Source organism: Thunnus albacares, chromosome 1, assembly GCF_914725855.1.
Source record: "Thunnus albacares chromosome 1, fThuAlb1.1, whole genome shotgun sequence".
In the NCBI taxonomy this organism is placed as follows: Eukaryota; Metazoa; Chordata; class Actinopteri; order Scombriformes; family Scombridae; genus Thunnus; species Thunnus albacares.
Window position 1 is genome coordinate 7,286,796 of NC_058106.1, and position 17,759 is coordinate 7,304,554.

A 17,759-nucleotide genomic window follows, 5' to 3' on the forward strand; every position below is an offset into this window, starting at 1 on the left:
AAAGTTTTATTTTTTACAGTATTCAATTACTTTTAGGGAAGTAAACTTTAACAGTATAACAGGCTTGCAGGCCATTCAAAGAATAGTGCAACATTTTGGGGAAGATCTGCTGCTTAACATGATATATCTTGTTTGTTTGAATTAAACAAACAATACAAAGAAGACATCAGTTAATTCTTGAGCTAAAAAATGGAACATGGATTTTTAAAATGCTGGATAGAGCTAGGCTAGTTATTTCCCCATTTCCCCCTGATTCCAGTCTTTATGCTAAGCTAAGCTAATCAACTCTTACAGTATTTTTGATTTATTGATTGGGACAGTGTGCAGTTTTAAACATGACAGATGCACTGCACCGGAGTTAGCTCAAAACTAATTTGCATCCGTAGTCCCCCACAATCAAAACATACAACAGCACAACAAACAGTACAAAGCAAAAAAAACAACAAAACACACAGAACACACCATACAAAATACAAAGCTACACACAACAACACATCACATACACCCACAATGTCAATTAGAAATTAATAATGTAAACTAGACTCAGTGGTCACACAGCTGATTGGTCTTTAGTTGATTTTTTAGTTTGGCCTTGAATGTATTGATTGAACTACAGTTCTTCATATCATCAGGTAGGGCATTCCACTGAGTTGTGGCTTTCACAGAGAAAGCTGACTTCCCAAATGCAGTGCAACGAAATAGTATGGTACAATCTATAGAGGATATTCTGGAGGATCTAATAGAACTTACTGAGCAAATGTACACAAAGTCACATAGTGGACGAGGGGCCAAACCATCTAAAATTTTATAAACTAGGCACAAATTTGAGAATAATCTAAAATTGTCAAAGCTCAGTAAATTGTGTTTCTCCAGTTCCCTACAGTGATGGAAATGCTTTGGCTTTTTGTCCAGAGTTTTTAGAGTTTGTTTGTATAAGGACTCAAGAGGTTTTATGGCCTCGAGCCTGCCCCCAATATTTGATGCAATAAGACATATGGGAAAGAATCATAGCATGCATAAATATCTTGGCTGCGTCCATAGTAGCTCCATAGTTAGTGAACATATATCAAACACACACACACACACACACACACACACACATATATATATATATATATATATATATATATATATATATATATATATATATATGTACAGACAGGTGACAAATTAAAGGAAAAACTGGTCCAGGTCTGAATGCTTGATCCCCACAGTGAGGGGATCTGGTAGCTCTGTTATGCTTTAGGGGGCATTTTGCAGGCATGGTTTGGGTCCACTTCTTCCCTTTAAAGGGAAGCGTCACTGCAAATCAATACAAAGTTGTTCTGAGTCATCATCTTTATCCTATGATGAAACATTTCTCTCCTGATGGGAGTGGTCTCTTCCAGGATGACAATGCCCAGATTCCCAGGGCACGAGGGGTCACTGAATGGTTTAATGAGTATGAAAATGATGTGAATCATGTGTTATGGTCTTCGCAGTCACCAGATCTCAACCTAATTGAACACCTATGGGAGATTTTTCATGTCAGTCCAAAATCTCCCATAAGTGTTCAGCTGGCCAAAACTTGGCCTGCTCAACATGCCACAGAGTATGATTGGATGTTAATTACTTAATTGTACCATACAGTGCATCTGTATAGAAGCATCTGCATTTGTTATGTTTTTTGTTATGCTCCATTAATTTATTCAGGTTTTTCCTTTAATTTGTCTGTATATATACATATATATACACACACACACACACACACACACGCACACACACACACACACACACACACACATATATATATATATATATATATATATATATATATATATATATATATATATATATGTATGCCCTCTATCAGTGACACCTGCCATTGTGATCTGTTATTGCCATCTCAGGTTTGTGTTTAAAGTTGTGCTATCTTGACTGATTAAACCAGGTTTGAGTTAGCCTGATCATGTTAACTCTGAGATGGCTCTATGGATTGTGGATTAAACCTCAATTAACTATTTAAGTTAAAAGAACAAATAGTCTTCTGCCTCCCACAGATAAACTGAGTTATGTATTGAAATTACAACTACAGCTGTTTTTTTTTATTTTTTATTATTATTCTTTTTTTTTTTACATCAGTCAAACAAACCTCAATGGTGTGAGAAGATTCTAGTGATGTTATCCAGATAATAGAAAACTGTCTGGTTGTACTGAAATAGCACTGGGACCTTTCTCATAGCCAGTACACAAGCTTATTTGGATAAACAGTACTGAGTTTCCATTTTCTACTTAAGCAAGAAATACATCAGATATTAATGTAACTTTGGTGTTCATATGCACACAGTCAATGAGTGATTTTTTTGGTGTACTAGCATGTTGAAATGTTATTTGTTGATTCGTAATCTTGTAATTCTAATGATGCAATTAAAACCAGAAACCTCATCCATTTTTTCCTCTATGAACTATTCTGTCCAGTACTTTTTTTTTATTCCTTTGTGGATCTGTGGCAGTGTTGTATTCAAGTGCTTTATATTGTAAGGCTTGTCTAATATTTTGTTTTTTAAAGGTAAACAGAGTGGATAAAATATGAGCAGCACAGTCAATGAGAACTGATGTATCCTCTCCTTTCAGACAGGCCCAATGAAGATGCAAAGTTATTCCTTCCGAACACTGACAGCAAAGAAATATCACTAGATTGGCACAAATGGATAGGGATTTGAAGGATTTGGAGAGGAATGCAGGCCAATAACTCACAGAGACAGCTCTTGCCTAAGATCTAACATGGTATTATGGTCCAAGACTCAGCAGGCTTTGTTTACTTTCTGAATTCACTTTTCAGTGGGAAGAAGCTTTAGATGAGGCTTGCTGTATTAAAGGAAGATGCTTAGTCGCATAAGTAACTGGCAGGTTGAACAGAGGACTGTTAAACTGGGATACAAGTCTTGGAAGTTTGGGGTAGTTTAATCAGAAAGTTTGGTCTTCAGGCTGGAAAGGTGGCTCAGAAACAACTGGCATCTGCAGAGCTTTTACTCCATCATGTTATGAAATGTTGCATTAATGTTGTGATGGTGTAACTTCAGTTTTTACAGTCATATACTGTATATTGCCTTTAGATAAACCCGCTGTTAGTGTTTACATTACATTAACTATGCAGTGTTTTTTTTTGTACTGGAGTCATTTGTATAGGGGACAGTACCAGTCTGTCTACTGACAGAAGCCTAAATAGACCACCATGCAATGCAGCCATGCATATGGTGTGTTGAGTTTTTGTTAAGGAGCAGGGGACATTTTTCTTCCACAAGCTGAGTTCAAGAAATTAACACCTCTCTTCTTATTCTCTCAAGGTTGTTGAGAGGCAGACAAAATAGAGTTTCTAATTGAGTAAGCGGACGCTTAGATGGAATTTTCTCTTCAACATTTAACCATTTTTTTCATAACATTTCAAAGCTATTTTATTGCCATTTGGGCAACAGGCTATGCTTGATAAGATTAACAGTGAGTATGGCAGTTTGCCTCGTTTTTTGGAGGCCAATCATCTATTAAGGTCCATTCTAGCTATCAGCTGCAGGGGTTTACTGTAGATTCTCCTGGGTGTGGACCCTCTTGATGCCCTCAGTTACTGTACAGTGCCTGAAAACATCTGTAATTCATGTGCTTATATGAGAATGTACTCTTTTTACCGAAATATCTTCATGCTATAAGTGTTAATATTACTGGATAACTCGATTGTACACTTTTTTGTGTGTCTAAAGCATACAAATCAATCTAAATATATTGTGTTAATGGTAAAACAATGATTACAGAACAATAAAATATGATATCTGATGCAAAGAATAATTATGTTACAGGTATGATATGAAACTTTTCAGATGGGCTTTTCCTCTCATTGAATAAAGTCCATAGTGAGTTTGGGAACTAGCTTGATCTATAACTCCAAAACCTATTAACCTTATCTTGTCTTCTTTTTAACCACAGGTCTACTGATTGCAGTGTTTTTATACTTAAGACAGAGTCACATCGTCAAATAAAAGGCCACGTCATGAAGAATAATGCTCACAATCGGTCACAGTTCTTTTTTCTTCTCAAGAACAATTAAATAGTTATCTCTGCAAATTATTTTGAAATTGACATCAAAGCTTGTGGACCATGTTGATCAGGTATGTGTATGTTACGGTCATTGTCCATTGATAGCCTATATCATGTATCATGCTCAAAGTATGATTCTGTTTAAGAAATCCCAACTTTTTCTGATATTTATTTACTCCTGATTGTATTTAACAACATACACAGTTCATTAACAAGGTGAAATATCCAAAGTTCACGAGTTGCAAAGAAGTAATCCCAGAGAATTGTAATTTCAACCAACAGTGTTGTATGAGTGAGTTTAGCTGCATGACGTTGTCCTTCAGCTTACCTATAATATAATTAATAATTTTCTTATGTTTTTAGAAAGGGCTATTTGAGGGAAACGAGATCTATAGGAGAAATGCATCATTTAACACCACTAATGATGCATGTACTGTACATTTATTATATCACCATAACACCATTAATTATGCATGAAGTGTTGATAAATATTTAAAGGGGCAATCCTTGATTTCAGCAGGCAACTGCCTCATTTGCACAACAAACTGAAGAATGGTGTATTAGACCTTAGGGCAACACAAAATTTTTTACACCCTTCTTTTCTGAGACAGTATGCTTTTGCCAGGATACAGCTTTGCACAAACCCCCCACAGATGTCGTCATCTCTATTTAAATGCACAACAAATATCCAAGCTTATTTTGACTGTGTTGTGACATGGCTGTCTGTTCAGTTTATGATCACTGAAAGCTTGGCACTGAGTCAAACTTTATTCCACAGACAGACTACAACCATGTCACCCAGAAGACAGCAGGATCTCTACATGTACAATTTCCACGATGCGAGCCATCCTGATGTGATGCTGGATGCCTGGAGAGGTTTCTACTCTGATGGGCTTTTTACAGATACTGACCTGTGGTGCTCCTCTGGCCAGGTCCTGCACTGCCACAAGGTCATGCTCTACGCATGCAGCTCCTTCTTCAGGGTTATGTTCACTGCTTACATGAAGGAGAGGACGAATAGCCTTGTCTGGTATGTATGAGTATGTGAGAGATAGGCAGAGGAAGGGGTCATCATGGATGGATTATGCCAAGACAATCAATGCCACACTGCCATCTGCAGGCAATCAGCATTGACCCACCTTGTACATCTGTATCAACATAATAAAGGACCAGTCAAGTGTCTACTTTGTCTCACTATATGAGAAATGCTAAATATTGATGGTACGCACACTGATATGCTAATTTGCATGGAAGAGACACTGCCTTACACTTGGGGTAATGTTAAATATGTGAAAAAGAAAGATGAAATCATGACAAATAACAGCACAGACAAGGGTAAAGTTTGGTGCATACAACATCATCACACCTTGTTGGCATTTAGTTCTCCAGTGGAGGGCATACTGCAGATTTAATGGTCTATTGATTTAAAAGGCAGTCATTCAAGTGGAAAACCTTGTCCCTGTGTTGCCCATATTAGCAAACATCTGCTGAACTGTACTAACCTTTTAGAGCTAGAATGAATCCCTACCAGCTCCAGGGCTGCTGTTCTCCACCACACCACGACCTGTGACCTCCCTGCAAGACGGGGGGAGGAAAAAAGAGAGAAAAATCTCCCAGAGATCAAAAAGTTATCACAAAAACCTTTGAAACAAACATGTGGTGTGACCAAAGTTATTGTGTTCTGTGTGATCAGCTGTTAATGGTTAACAGGGGAGCCACAGGCAGGGAGTTGGTCATGAAGACAAGGACTGCAATCGTATTGTATGTTTTTCTTCTAGTATGGGCAGAGGTGTCAAAAGCTAAAGTGCTACACAATTTTTATGTGCCAATATCTTCAAGAGAACCTGGTTGCAGGTCCTGCAAGTGGTCATCCACGCACAGGAAGTCATATGACGAGATGTGGCGGAAGTGGTTCTTTTTTCCGGTATTAACTAAGGAGAGGAAGACGAAACGATGAGACAGTATTACCAATTAATTGAATATAGTTTATTAGTATAGTGTCATTAATCTACGATAAAAATTAATCAAAGTTCATATTTGTTACATATTTTTAGGAGTTATACAGTAGGCCTTGAGTTCTTGAGAAGAAGAAAATAATGTTTAATGATTTTTAAAGTAAATCCTAAAAAATATTTTGTTTTAAGATTAAAAATAAATGAGAAATGACAGGGATGCAGGAAAAGTATTCTTGGCTTCATTTGTTTACTTATCTGAATAAAGTTTCTGGGGTAAAAATCTGCTTCTTGTATTGAAAAGGGTACTTCACCAAGAGAACCGACTTTGTGTAGTTGTAACGTGAGTAATTTATTTAAATTAAGTTGTGGGGAAAAATTATACTCATGGATGTATAATAAGATCTGGATATAGTGCTGCCTCTCAGCCTTTCTTCCTATTTTGCCCAGTGGCCATTCACGGTATTGCAGCGATAAAATCCCCAGTGGCCCAAAAAGCATTTTCCCCATAGACCGTCATTATAAAAGAGATATCTGTAAAACTGTTGACAGGACATCTCAAACTACAAACAAGGTCAATTATGATTCTATTCTGAATTTTTGATCCATTGTGGTTTTATAATTGTAAAACTTGCTCAGGGCCAAGAAAATCAATATTAAAATCTGTGACGTCACCACAATGTAAAGTCCATGGGTTGAGCAGGGACTTACAGGCGGGGCCAGTGAGAGAAACACTTCTACACATATTCAGTGGGCTGCATACTCCCAGAAGTAAACCCGGAGGCTAGAAACTTTTCTTGGCTAATGCACCATGAGAGCATTCCTCTATAAATCGAATAGGTGCCATCTATCCAACTGTATCCAGTTCTTAGAATACATCCATGATTGTACTTCTGTTCTGAAAGGGCAAAATGACTTCCTGTCTATGGATGACCATTGTGATTGTCATCTGTCATGTTGCTGCAGCCAGGTCCCTCTCAATATCTTAACCTTTACACATTAGCCTTTTGCTAAGCCACGCCCCTTTAATTACTGTTGCTAGCTAATTAAGCTAACTGTAGCTCCATGAGTTGGTTGGTCTTTTCTCTGAACACAAACGATTCATCTTATTTCTATTTTGGGAATATGAACTTGGTGTAAAATTTGGTCTACAATACTAATTTATCAACCCTCCTGCAGATACTAACACTGTCCAGTGGCCTTTGGTGGCTGTGTGTATGTTATGGGAGGCTACAGAGGAGGTTCAGCCATGGCACTGACCGAACTGTATGATCCATTGAAGAGGAAGTGGATGGCTGTAGCTAAAATGGTGCAAGGTGCGTTTCTATAAGTATGGCACACAATATCTTTTTACCTCTACACCTGAAAGTAGATTTGATGCACATGTGAATTTGGAATTTTGTAAAAAAAAAAAATTTACCCAACCAAGATGATCAAAATGTTGAAACTCGTTAATTGACTGTAGGCGGATTTCACGAAAGAGGTATGTACAAATTGGTTTAATACCACAACTGAAGACTTTGAAGCAGACTCAACTTTCCTCTAATGATGGGTATTATATTGCACGTGAGTGCTACTATAGATGTGGCGCAAACAAGCTAAGTATGTAATGAAATAGTTTGACATTTTGGAGGTTATGGTCATTTTTTGTCAAGAGTTAGATGAGATGATCAATACCACTTTCATGTCTGCCTGCTAAACACAAAGTTACAGCCAGGAGATGGTTAGCCTAGCTTAGCGTAAAGAGTGGAAATAGGGCGAAACAGCTAGCCTGCCCCTGTTCAAAGATAACAAAATCTGCCTGCCTGCACCTCTAAAGCTCAGTAATTAACATGTTATAACTTGTGTGTAGGTTTTTTTGGTAATAATTTAACAAACAACAAAATAGGACAAAACAAAACAACAACAACAACAAAAAAAACAGTAATGCTCAAAAAATCGTACAATACACACTCCTTTAAAATAACAATGACAGCACAAAAAGACAAGCAGCTGCCCACTCCCACCAAACCCCTGTATTTGGTTTGGTTCTCTGCACTTATTATTAAACCACAAAATTAGGTCTGAGTATCAGTCATCACATTTGAGGAGAGGTAAGGCATCTATGAAGGCTCCCCAGATCTTCCTAAACAGTGTGGGTCTTTTCCTTATATTGTAGAGGATCTTCAATATGAGGGAGGGAGGTCAGATTTTCAGTTTACTAAAATCCATTTTTTTCCCAGCTGTACTGGCAAATAAAACAAAATGCTTAACAGACTCATTTGTTTTCAATCGGTTCAAGTCTCCTAGGGTCGACACTTTAGGATCCTGTGGAATATTCCTTTCCATAATTTCTGAGGTGGTTGTACTAATATATTTCCAAAACTCATTACATACGTACATTTCTGGCACATAGGTGAAATATTATTGTTAAGTTTGTGCATCTTAATGGGTGTATAGTGTGTTCTGTGCAAGATATTGAATTGAATTAGTCTGTGCTTAGTGGAGATTAAAAATGTTTGAGCTTGCTCCAAAAGTGTGTGCCAGACAGCATCATCATATGAGCAATTTAGATTCAACTCCCATTTCAATCAAGAGAGACAAGTGAATGAAGCAAAAAGAATTGTTTATTATACAGATGATATGAAGATTATGCTTTGCTTTGATAATGCTTAGACTCTACAGGGAGATTTTGAATTGAAGGACATCAGTCCTGAGCAGCAGCAAGATCAATCCCCCCACGGAGCCCAGACACTGGTGGTGGTGGTGGCTGACGACTTCTGCCGAGGCTGATGAGGTTGATGAGGTTGATGAGACGATGCACTGATGAATCTGCGAAGACTGGACGGTGATGGGGAGGTGGTGGGGCATGCAAAACAGCAGCATGAAAGCACTAAGGAAGAGAAGGAGAAAACATATTTAAAAAGACAGCTACATTATGATAGGCTGACAAATGAAGGTGTGTCACCTCGCTATTGGTTAGATGTGATCAGCTGATGTGAACAGTCTTAATTGACACCCAGTGGAATGACAGCAAGGAAATTATAATTGAGCATGCGTTAGGGATGGGAATGACAGATGGTTTGAGAAATAATACTAACTACCTGAGCATGCAAAAGATGTCTTCCTGACTGAACTTTCGCTAAACTTCATTTGTGTTTTGTAAGAGGTCTTTGATATTCAAGACAATTATTATTGAGAATAGTGCTGATGTTAGACCTCCGGTCAATGCACATATATGTCTTGTTTGTTTAATATGCACAAAAATCAAAGTGTAAAAACAACAACTTATGGCTTTTATGGGGGTTTATGTGTTGTAATTATTTCTTGTCCAGAAGCAGTGACTTCTTGGAACTATTCCTTTCAACTGATGGTTACAGGTTTAGGGAATGCTTCAGTGATTGTGTTGGGAAACAATATCTATGTAGCAGGTGGTAATATGGCTTCAAGGGCAGCTATAGCTACAACAAGATCCAAAGTTACAAGGTGGACGTTGACCAGTGGAGTATCCTAACCCCTTGTCCCCATCCAGGTAATTCCGATAACAAGAATACTGCTTCATGAGCACTAAATAATCACATCTGCTCTTAATTGTACGTGCAGAAAAACGTGAGTTCAAAATTTGCTGTTTCCAATTTAGCCGTTTTAAGTCAGTATATCCACATTTGCATCAAAATGCTTGGATGGAAACCCTGTTATTGTCATGTCGTTGCTGCCTGCAGAGTAAGGGATGTGTCTGGTGTCTTTGAACAGCAATGTGTACCTGGTAGGGGCCCAGACCACCTTTGCTGAACGATTCGACCCAAAGACAGATGAGTAGATCCCGCTTGCCAGCATGAAGGAGAGGAGGATAGAGTGCAGGGCGGTGTCCATGCTGGGCTGTGTGTACGTCACTGGGGGCTACTCCTTCTCTAAAGGGACTTACCTGCAGAGTATGGAGAAACACGACACTCACACAGACACATGGGAAATGGTCGTAGATCTGCCCGAGACCAGCAGCATGTTTGCATGCCTGTATCTGTGTTTATAATGGCATGTAGTGAAAAAAGACAGAGACAGGCCAAATATGTTGCATAATCACTTGGAATGACTGTAGAGCCAATGGGGAGAACTTGGGGATTTTTAATGTGGCTCTGTGTCTACTGAAGTGCTTGCTCCAAACTGGCAAAATGGGACAACAAAAAGGTTAAGGAATGTTCAATGTCTACATTTCTTTCTCTCTGCAGTCAAGTCTTAGAATTCATAGAATGTGACATCAACACTGGTTCAAATCTTTATTTCCCCTACTTTTAGATAGACTTTTGCCTCCTTCCCATTTCTCTCCTCCATGCTGTGTACCAAAGGCAATAACAGTTTAATGTGTGTAAGCAAAGCTGCTGTATGCAACTCAATGTGCCACTTTGAGGGCATTTTGTAAACCTTTATTTATTCAGGGGAGTCTCACTAGGACCCAAGCTCTGATCACACACAAACTCACACCTGGAAACTTCCCAGTGCAGCCACCGTCTGATGTTTTGGGACTGGTTTGAACCTGTCACCATCAGGCACAAACCTGCTTTTCTAACCTTTAGGCTTGTTTTGCTTCTGCCACCAGATTTCAGACACATTCAGAGAGCACCTGAATTTGACAGACACCAATGGCTAATGTTAAAGTTGTACATGTTTCCTGAGGGAAAAAGTTTAGAATTTAACCATAAAGGTGGAGCCAAAGAACCCCTGTAAGAACGCTACAATTGAAGATGGAAGTTAAAATAGAAATATGAAATACAAATATAGTAGGTGACTTCTTTCTTTTATAAATAATTGTGTCATTCATCAGGTCTAACTAGCAAACCTACAATAGCAGAAATGTGTTTTGTCAAGAAGTCCTAAAAACACTCATAATAATGGAAAGTTTAAACAAGTGCCAGCTGCAAAGGAAACCTGTGATATGTGTGAAAGCTCCAGAACAAGCTACTAAGGGGACCTCAACTTGAGATCAGTTTATCAAAAGTATGCTATGTTTTTTTAGTTAATTGCAATAAATAATTTGTGCTTATAACAAGTATGATTGGAATTTTTTTTCCTGTTTGCTGAGAAATGAGGAAGTGCATTGTTGATGTTGTTTGGATGAGCGGTTCTTGAGAAATATATAAAAAATTACCTCATATATAACGTTGATTTGCTTCTTCTTCAGCCTGTGGAGTCAACCAACAGTAATACAGACAGTGCCACTCTGCCATTGCAACCCACATTGTGGTCAAAGGTGGGACTACATCTGTAGTGTTAATGACTTGAAAACATTTAAGAGACTTAAGCAAAACTTGAATGAAACTTGGCATGTACGTTCAAGGTATATTCAGAAATATATAAAAATACCTCATACACTGCGTTGCTTCTGCTTCTTCTTTTGCATGTGCATTCAACAAGCAGAAATACGGACAGCACCACCCTGCCATTGCAACCCACATTGTGGTTGGAGATGGGATTACACTTGTAGTGATAAGAACTACCATAGAGAATGAATTGAAAAAGTTTAGCGAGTTAAGCTCTATTCCCGTTTCTCACACACAGGAACTTTGTATATATGTTCAAGACGTAGTGCAGGATGTCTCAGGCACGTTTTGAACGGGTACTACAGTTCATCCAATTAACTTCAGCTCACCTCAAAATTGTAGTCTCCAGATATTCTGGTGTGATACGTTTAGGGAGCATCGGTAAATTGTCATGTCTACCGATAGTCTGAGAGGCGTTCAGGGGACAGGCACTGTTCTCTCTAGGCATTGAGAAATTGGCCTGTCACAAACAGGCACAGGTCGATGGAGGGCCTGAAAGCAAAATTAAAGTGGTAGTGATAAAGGTTTCAAACCCTGTTATTTTGGTTGACTGATTCAATCTTTCATGAAACTGTCAGTATCATGAATGAATCCCTTATTTGATTTATTTTAGCTCCTTCCACCTCTTACCTTTTCCAAAGGGCTTCAGACAGACAAAACTGAGGTTCTCGGGCTTTGCTCAGTGAGGTCTAACTTTACCAGTGAGATTGTTTCTGCCTCCAGAAGAAACTTTTCCAATAAGTCAAATCTGTTTGCCAGTGTCTGGTTACTGGGTAACCTTTAACAAGTTTATCCTGTGATTCCCAATCAATTTAGTGTGTGTGTGTGCGCGCGTGTGTGTGTGTGTGTGTTAAAGTCAACAATGTAAAAGAGAAGCGAATAGAGGAAGATGAAGACAGATCGAAAGGCAGTCCAGCGGATAGTGAGGCAGACAGAGACAGACAAAGAGGAACAGTCTGCGGTCATCTGTGTCTTTCTATCTCATCCTAATCTGTACTCCTGAATCACAGGAAGTTTCTCTCTTTTCTGTCCTACACTGATCATCACAGAGGCATGATACCATCCCAGTATTTCTAAAAAAAACATGTAAAACTCTTCATATTACTGGAGCTGCCTTTTATATGGTTCATATGAGTTATAGGGCTTTTATTTTTGTTACTTATTTGAACTTGATTGTTCAGTGATGCGACATTGTGTGAGCAAATCAACAACGCTGCTATCTAGAATTACAATTTTAATGTATTTATGTTTGTTGTTTTACATTTTAAAAAAATGGTCAAAATCTTACTTTGCATGTCTTTGGAGTATAATTTAATGTTTGAATGACAGCATGCACTAATTTCATTTAAAAGATGAAGATTAATGATAATGATGAATGATGAATATAATGAATAATAGTTTTGAAACAGAATGATTAAATATGAAATCACTATTCCGGCTAATGTTTCGCTTATGAGTTATTGATGTGTTCATCACTCTTAAGTGTCCTCTGGAAACTCTTCTGTTGTTGTTTCTGTAATGTGTTGTGTTGTGGTTTTCTAAATGGTGCGCATGTGTTGTCAAATTGATGAAGATAGTTTCTTAATTTGCTTGTATTTTGTCTATTTGCATGTGTTTTCTTCAGTTGCAGCATGTTAGCCCTTATCAGCCAGCGTAAATCACCACTGTTGGGCACGTAAAAATGACATTATATGCTGTAATATCAATCAATGCTATAATGGAATAGTGCAACATTTTGGAAATGTCTCTCATATCTGTATGCTAAATACAAAACTTCAGGCAGGAGGCGCTTAGCTTAGCTTAGCTTAGCATAGCACAAAGACTGAAAAGCGGGGGGAAAGCTAGCCTGTCCAGAAGTAACACAGTCTGCCTATTGTTACAAAAATCAAAGTATAAAAATGACAAGTTGTTTTGGTATTTGTTGTTAGGGTAGCATTAGGCTATTTCTTGCTGGAAGTCACTGCTTTCAGACAAGAAATAGTCCTGCACACAGCCTCATAAAAAACACTTGTTATTTTTACAGTTCGGTTTTTGTAGAGATTAAAGGGGACGTATTACGCTTTCCCGTATTTTCAGACATATATATAATGTCACAATATCGGATGATCATGTTAAAAGTGGCCGACATGTCAAATAATGAGATAAACGTATGTAGCAGTAATCCCTGTGAGCAAAAAGCACAAGTTTTCAACGTTTTTTTCGACTTTCAGCCCGAGCTGATGTCAGTTTGTGACGGATTTCTTCATATGGACATCTGCTACGTGCACAGCGCGTGAGTTCACAGCTCCTCGCAGGGAGTAGCCACTACTCCATTACACAGCACAGCAAAGTAAAATAAGTAGTTTACCTGTCGGAGGTGTGCTGGTTGTCTGCAGCTCTTCAATTAACATCTCACTGTGGCTGTTTCTGCTTGTACTATTCCTCTCTGCATTATTTATAACTGATCCGCTGAACAAATAGCTCCACATGTTGTTGTTTTGACTGGTTTTTAGCGCTGCTAGGGAAGCTCCACTAATTCAGTAATGAACACATTGTTACTTCCTGTAAATTGTTCACAATGAAAGTCTCCCAATGAAGCAGTAAAGCAGGAAATGTTTGGTTTGCATTGACAGTAAAGTTACACAACTCTGATACATAAAGCTGGACAATCAGAACAGAGTGGACTCATCGGGAGGGGGCCTTAAAGAGACAGGAGCTAAAACGGAGTGTAAGAGAAACTGTGTATATTGAGGGGCTACATAAGGGGCCAGTATAAGATAAATAAGGAGTTTTTTGAAATGTGAATCATGCTAAGCTACTCTAGTGGAGTCCAAAAATAAAAATTTAGAGCTGAAATTTACATAATAGGTCCTCTTTAAACAAATGAGTGAGATTTAGAGGTGCCTTTGATTTAGAGGATTTTGTTGCCTTTCACAGAGCCAGGCAAGTTTTTTTCTCTGTTTCCAATCTTTCCAATGTTAGGCTAAAGCTAACTGGCTGCTGGCTGTAGCCTTATATTTAACACACAGACAAGAGGTGGTATCAATCTTCTCATCTAACACTCTGGTAGAAAGAAAATATGAATATTTCCTAAAATGTCAAACAATTGTTCTACTAAATATTCAGTTTGTGGAGTGGGCAAATGGAGACTGGAGAAAGAGAGAGGTCATATTATACCCCTTTCCCAGTTTAATATTGTCTTTGTCATGGTGTATTTACAAACATTTGGAACATCTGATTGGCTGACTGTTTTCTGAGTGACGCATGTCCAGGCCAACCACAGGTAATGGATTGTAACCTACTGTAGCTAGGTAAAACAAGGGCTCTGGGTAAAACTTACTGGTAAATTGTGATGGCCACCACTGAGGATAAGGTTATCCAGCCTTTGGAAGGCTGTGCAATGACAAATTTGCTTCCTGACATCCAACAACAGCGCAGTGTTGTTTTTATGTCTTGTTGTTGGCAGGGCACCCCTCCAAGGCAATGGTAGGGGAAACGCTGAGCGCATATTTGTGACATCAGAAATTTACGGAAGTCCAAATGGCTCATTTAAAGGCACAGTTTCTGAATACGGGCTGTGTGCATTTCTCATTTTACTGAGCATTTTGATTCTTTCACAGTATTTATATAGCACCTAGACCTGCTTTATAATCAAAAAAGAAAAGGAAATCTCCCTTAGCATAATAGGTCTCCTTTAATCAGACAGCTGAAAGGCGACACATATTCATTATGCTTGGGGATCGCAAATATAGTGTTGGTTGTAATAAAGCCAATATGCCTTTGTAATTTGTGTGAAACCCTATTAGGTATGCACAGAGCCCAGTCTGAACTAACATGACAAATGCTTACCCTTTTCTACCAATTACTCCCAAGTCTATGCTCATTGTTCTCTTTGACAATAATGGCCCAGATCTAAATCTCCTTGACCCATTTCATTTCAAGTTCCACTGTTGTGCTCCAAAGGCTGAATCCCAGACCTGCATAACTATGCTATTTCTTACAAGTTTGGTGCCCTCTGCAGCACAGCCTGTATGGATAAAAGCCAAAGCACTAAACTGAAACTGCCAGGGGATGGCAGTGTTGCTCTATGTTGAATCTGTGAGTGGACTTGGCAAGAGATGAAACGTCTGTGAGAATAAGAATGGTTTGTATCTTGCTCTTTTGAGTTTTTCTTACATTTTGAAACCAAACTCAGAAGGGCTTTGCTCTTGATAAGCAAGGACAAGAACAATCATAAAATCAATGGAAGAGCTGATGGACGAGAGAATCTTGGTGAATTACCTTTGGCTGTAGCCTGAGTAAGGGTTCATCCTTCACCGGGTATGTGGTGGAGGGTAAAGCCCCCTCATCCAAACCGCTTTCGTTTCCCACCTTTTGAAGGCTGAGAAGCGTGTATCACACACCACCTTCTCAAAATCTTTTGTTAAGTTGCCCTTGAGCAAGGCTCTTAACCCTCAGCTGTTACAGTGAATACATTTTGTGGGTGTGTTATAGGACTTTGATCAATACTGGTGACTCAACCATTGTTTGGCTTGGTGCTAAGCAAGCCCCCTCCTGTGCAGCACACTCACTCTGCAACAAGAGAGCAACCTGTGTCATAAAACATTTCACCCTCAAAAGTTAAAATGTGTCCTGACAAAGCTGTATTATTATTTCTGTATTTCACCTATTCATTAGATATTTTTGTTGGATTTATTGAATATGGCGCCAATGGCAAGCCACCATAGCTCAAGGGGATAACAGGGTTTAATGAACTGTGTATGAGGAGTTAAGTGATTTTGCAGTTGCAATTGGTTGTCAATAGAGGTTGATAAAGATAAAACATTATTTAATGTCACTAAGGGGAAAATGAGGAGGGCCATTAGCCATCTACTTCTTTTACACACCCAATATATTACACTCATATTTCCTCCTTTCATCTTTCCTCTCGTCACAGCTTTGCTCAATGCCCTGATCCTTGTTGTTTTCGCCCACTTAAAGCTGATAATGAAATGTATGCACTGGGCGAAGCAGGCGATTAATCAGAGCAGATGTGTATCTAGGTGAGTGCCAGAGCAAGTCTCTGGAGCGCAGCGGCCTGACGGCTCAAACTCCACACTGGGTTTAGTAGGGAAGCTGAGCCTTCGCCTCTCACCCCATGGCTGTCATTGCCAACGTATGTGCCAGCCAGCCTTATTACAATTAATTAGCCCGTGCTGAAATGTCCTCACACTTCAGAAGCGATCATGTCTCATCTCAGCCAACGAAAAGCTGCTGCTGGTGGGCTGTTGTCTTGTTTGCTGGCCTGAAAAATCTGGGATGACAATTTAGTAGTGCAATATAGCAGTTTTCCCTTTAAAGAAACATCATAATAATCCTCCTACAATATTTTAAATTATAGTTTGTTCATAATACTCAATATATATTATGATATTTTCTGCCACATATGTAATATTCCTATAATTTCATTACAATCATTTCTAGGCTAAGGTACAAAATAGTCACATTATTTTGTCCTTAATATATACATATACATACATACTTTATCTTGTATGATATCCCTATAATATCCTGATAAGTTTATTATATGTAAGATATAATTTCCATTCTTCTAAAATGTTTTTGTTTACAACAATTCATCTTCCTGAGGGCTAAGCCATTAAAATTAAAATTAGTCTGTTAATATTACACTAAATATTCTCATAATGTTGCTGGCATTATGCTTTAAGATTAATTGCAGTTTCTTCTCTAGATGTCATTCACTCCACCCTGCTCATCACACACATCCATGCTTTCCAAACTGGCAAGAGCAGATGCCATTGCCTAGTTGATTAGTTGAAATGGCAATGATTCTAAACCAGGAGGCATGCAGGCAGTCTTTAAGCATTCGGTCCATTGAGTGGGACCTGATGCACATACTTACGGCTGAACTTGACTCTTGTAAATTGGTTGCTTAATGAGATGTCCAGTGTTCACAGATTTAAGCTTGACTTGTAAGTCTTTGGTTTGAGAATTACCTCCAAGTGTTATTTTACTCTTTCTGTGTGAGCTTATGAGCATCACAGAATTTTTGGCTACTGTTTAAAAAAAGGTTCTCAAATTCCTGCAAGATGTGTCGAACAATAGAAGATTATGAGATTATTATTATTATTATTTTTTTTAAAGTTGAAAGCAAATGAGGACAGCCAGTAACAGAAGGTTGAAGCATGTGTGTGAAGTGACATGGCAAGTGTTCATGAGCCTCTTCAAATGTCTATATTGTACTATTAAAATATTGCAGGACTCTCAGGTCTTTGTAATAGGAAATCTTGTGTTGTACAGAGACAACATGCATTATGACCTATCACAGATGTAATAATAATGATAATAATAATAATAATAATAATAATAGTAATAGTAGTAATAATAATAAACTTTATTTCTATAGCGCCTTTCAAAACCAGAGTTACAAGGTGCTTCAAAAAATACAATACTATAAAATATAGAT